Raw genomic sequence first — 4830 nt, 5'->3', positions numbered from 1 at the left:
TATCATCTGCTCTCAGTCCATTTGTTGGCAAGTGTGAACACCATATATCCAGTTCGGTGGATTTTATTCGACGACTGGGATCTTTGAAGTTGAGTCCATCAGATCTGTTAATGAGTTTCGATGTGGTATCCCTATTTACACGAGTTCCTCTGGAAGATTCCCTTAGTTTGATCAGAGAAAAACTGGATGAAGAGCTGGTGAAGCTTTGTCGTCATGTGCTGACCTCCACGTATTTTTTATTCAACGGTAACATTTTTAACAGAATTACGGAGTAGCTATGGGTAGTCCTTTGTCAACAATAGTCGCCAATTTATTTATGGAGGACTTCGAGGACATGGCACTGAGGACTATAGCTTTGCAACCAACGTGCTTCTGGAGATACATGGACGATACCTTCTTCGTCAGGCCTCATGGGCGTGATGCTCTTAACAGATTTTTGGACCACTTCAACTGTCTTCATTCCCGTATCGAATTTACTATGGAGGTTGAAAATGATGGGATGATTCCATTTTTAGACGTAATGGTTTATAGAAAACGAGATGGAACTTTGGGACACAGTGTTCACCGAAAGCCGACACACACAGATTGGTATCTGCATCCCAAGAGTTGTCATCCACCACACCAACGTAGTGGCGTCCTTAGGACTTTGGTACGGAGAGCATATGCCATTTCCGACGCAGACTGCTTAACCCAAGAACTTGAGCATTTGATGACTGTTTTAAGGAAAATGGATACACCGAGAAGCAGATTCGTCGGGCTATGGAGTTTGGACCTTCTCCGAAGGTGTACGAAGAGGAACATAGATCTGTGGCCTTTCTTCCTTATGCTGGAGGCTTATCGTTTAAGATTGGACGAATTTTAAGGAATTTTAACATTAAGAGTGTTTTCCGTCCACCTTCTAAGATCATGGCTCTGCTCGGCTCTTAGGGCTTAGGAAACCCGGGGTGCACAAAATTCCATGTCAATGTAGGAAAGCTTACGTTGGCCGTTGTCTTCGCACAGTGCAAGACAGGTGTGTGGAGCATCGCCGACATACGAGGCTACAACGGCCGGAAAAATTGACGGTAGCAGAACACTGCCTCAATGCGGGACACAAAATGAAATTTGAGGAAACTGTTGTGGTTGTCAACATTTCCGGTTTTAGGAACAGTGTGTATAAAGGGGCGATTGAAATTAGGTTGACTGATAATTTAATCAACAGAGACAATGGGTTTCCTCTTAGCAAAACGTGGAATCCCGTATTATCTCGCATCAAAACTGAACGTTCTTCGGTGCGGCCTTGATTGAGATATATGGCTGCCAGCAGTGTTTCACTAAGGGCGGCGCCACCTCCATGTTTTGGAAGGCAGAAACCGTGATGGGCGGCGCATGCGCCGTGTACTGAACGGTGGCCTATATAGGACGCCGATTTGCAACCTGGCGTCAGTTCTCAGCGGGACTCATCAGCATAAGCAGCATTTTCCTGAAGATGGCGAACAGTTGGATCGCCGAAATATCGAGTCAAGTTGATTTTAGTATCCGGCAGCAAACCCGAAGAGACTTTCAAAATTTCGTATGTGGCTTTTATCTTTCACGAAATGGAGAAAAGTTTTAAAATCCATTGCCTTGTAATATTTTTAATCGCTTTCCATATTTTATAGGTGATTTGTAACTTTTCTTTTCCCTATTGGAGTAAGTGAGAATGGCCGACGTATGGCCAAAACCACTTATAAATTTTATCATGCTACCTCATCATGTTTAAAACAAAGGTAAGTGTATAATTTTTCACTGAATAATCTCTCAGAACAGAATATCGGTTTTGTCAAAGTGATTGAGGCCTGCAATAATCTATAAAAGTGTGTAAAACTTCTCAGGATGTGTGCCATGACCACTTTTTTCCGTCGAATAGAAGTCTACCGAAACGCAGTCCAGTAATAAACCGTTATTTTCAGATACCCAGATTTTATTATTAAATTATTTTTTAGTAAAGAATCCATTCAAATATGATACTCCTGATGGACATGTCAGCTAAGTAATATGGTTAAATGTAGCTTCAGGAAAGAATTTTTTATGTATAAATTTGTGTCATGCGTGGTTTTTATTATCCACACACAGTTAGAGAAAATAGCAACGAACGTGTTGTGGAATATGTAATTCATTTCTAGACATTCATTAAATTCCCAGAAATTGTCTTTGAATTTTAACTTTGATGTCAGGTATCACCAGTAAGATTTACCTCTGTTGTCTGGATCCGACAGTAAACGGCTTTCACAGAGCACATACCTCATCCTGCGAAGACAGTGCTTTGCGTTGGCTGTGGTGGTTACTGTACTCAGGGAATTTGTCTGTGCCAAGCCTGAGGAGAGTTTGAGTGCCACTTCGCTAGCGATTAATCTGATATTTTGGTGAGAGTCTTGCTGTAGTTTCTGATCCTTGTTTTGTCAAAGTCGTTGTGCTGCGACTAGTTTTTGCATCACTGAAGGTCTGTTGTAATTGTAGTTTGTGGGCGTCCGCTCTGAAGGAACTGAAATTTATATTAATGGAAGCAACTTTGTTTAATTGCAGATGTTACAACTGTTTGTGGAAAGTGTGGAAGTTGCGTTGTTTTGTGTCACAGAGCTTGTGGACTTATGTTAATCAGAAGTGCATGTTTAATTGGTCATACTGCGTGTGGCTTACCGTAGACCATGTTGAGGGCTGAACTGTATTGTTCTTCCTCTTAAATACAGTGAAGTGTAACTTCATCAGAGTGCATTTCCACTGCAATCATTTTAGTTAAGCATTAATAAGACATTTTGGTGAGGTTAGTCTAATTTGAGTGCCTTTTCATTGCAATCATTTCAGTTAAATATTTATAAAGCATTTTGGTGGGGTTGTTATTTGACCCACCCTGCGATTTTCTATGGTAATTTCTGCTAAAATAAGAATGTACTTTTCTGCTGCTTTGGTTATAGGCAGCCTGGTAAAACAAGTTTGACATCTGAGATTCGGTTGTCTATCTGTTTGAAATAGTGCTTACATTAGTAAGAGCTGTGCGATCGTTACTTACAGCTAGTGTGTTACTGCAAGACATGTTAGACGTCAGCGACTTTGAATTTTCTTCCATCTCAAAACAGTGTTTAATGACAGTTTCTGCTGCATAGTTAGTACAAGTAACGATTTGCCAATTAATTTTGTAAGCTTGTAAGCTTTATTGGTTTCCTCATTGCTGTAATAAGAGTACTACCCGCTGTTAAGTGCTTTGTTGCTTATCACTATATTCACTGATTGGGCAGATTTTTTTTATTTGTTTGTCCCGCTCTTAAATGGTAGTATAATGAAATACGTCCCTCCGTTTGTAAAACAGTGCACTGGTACTAGTGTTCTAAGGTTAGTTGTTAGTCTATTGCAGTTCACATTGTACGGGATTGTCCGATCCACCAGCACACCTGTGAGTGGCGAGTTCACACTGCCCACCATGTCCATCGGTTTATCCCGCCCATTACGAGGCAGAATTCTATTTGTATAACTTCTCCTGATTCTGAAATTATCACCATCGGACGTGACACATCGCTTGTTTGATTCAAATGTCTCTGAGCGCTATGGGACTTAACTTCTATGGTCATCAGTTCCCTAGAACTTACAACTACTTAAACCTAACTAACCTTAGGACATCACACACATCCATGCCCGAGGCAGGATTCGAACCTGCGACCGTAACAGCCGCGTGGCTCCGGACTGACGTGCCTAGAACGGCTCGGCTACCGCGGCCGGCCACATCGCTTGTTTAGCTACTGTTAATAGTTTACTTCGTGTTACATTTTGAATGTTGTAGCCAATTATAGAACTTCATTGAAAACTTGTGTATTCGTAATATCTGCGCTCTCTCAAGGCCGTTCTCCCATCCCACCCCTCTTCTCTCTCTCTCTCTGTTTGTGTGTGTGTGTGTGTGTGTGTGTGTGTGTGTGTGTGTGTGTGTGTGAATTGAATTGATATTAGGTGTATAATTAAGCATATCGTATTTTTCTATTTCATGTTATTTATGAGGTTTAGCAATGAATGTGTGTGTGAATTTGCTCGGTTATCACCTGTTTTTCTTTTCTGCAGTAGCTTTCCGGATGTGGTGGTATTACTGCAGGGTAAGTAAACAAAACAGAGCTCTTTCAGGAGTGCTAGTTCTACAGGGTTCGCAGGAGAGCTTCTGTGAAGTTTGGAAAGTAGGAGACGAGGTACTGGCAGAAGTAAAGCTGTGAGGACGGGGCGTGAGTCGTGCCTTGGGTAGCTCAGTTGGTAGAGCACTTGCCCGTGAAAGGCAAAGGTCCCGAGTTCGAGTCTCGGTCCGGCACACAGTTTTAATCTGCCAGGAAGTTTCACAACAAATCCCGTATCATAAAATATAATGTTTCAAACCATTACTAAATGGAACGAGCACATGAGGTCAATTGTGGAGAAAGCGAATGGTCGATTAAGATTTATGGAAAGAATTCTAGGAAAAAGTAGCTCGACTGCAAAGGAGACCACTTACAAAAGAATTGTGCGACCTGTTCCTGACTGCTGCTCGAGTGTTTGGAATCCCCACAAGATCGGGAGAAAGGAAGACATCGAAGCTACAAAAAGGCGCGCCGATAAACGATAGGCTGGACCACTACACGATTGTTACTAAAATCCTCTGTGAACTGCATGGAAATACCTGGGGAAAAGGTCTTTCCTATTCACAACTGACAAAGCTTGTAGAGCAAACATTTTCGACATACTGCGGAACGTTCCTGCAGCCACCAAAATACATACATAACTAACGCAAGGGCTATTCAGGACTCGTAGGGAAGCGCATAGACAGTCATATTTCCCTCCTTCCGTTTTGGGGTAGAACAG

At 42.0% G+C, this 4830-nt stretch overlaps 1 non-coding gene across 1 annotated transcript; it reads left to right on the top strand.

The window, feature by feature from the left end:
- The first annotated feature begins 4228 nt into the window (after nt 1–4228).
- Nucleotides 4229–4304, top strand: Trnas-uga. Its single transcript has one exon. It is a non-coding gene; the product is annotated as a tRNA-Ser (tRNA).
- Nucleotides 4305–4830: the final 526 nt, after the last annotated feature.

This window comes from Schistocerca piceifrons, chromosome 6 (genome assembly GCF_021461385.2).
Source record: "Schistocerca piceifrons isolate TAMUIC-IGC-003096 chromosome 6, iqSchPice1.1, whole genome shotgun sequence".
NCBI lineage: Eukaryota > Metazoa > Arthropoda > Insecta > Orthoptera > Acrididae > Schistocerca > Schistocerca piceifrons.
Note: the sequence above shows the minus strand (reverse complement) of the source record. Positions and strands in the feature narration are given on the sequence as shown.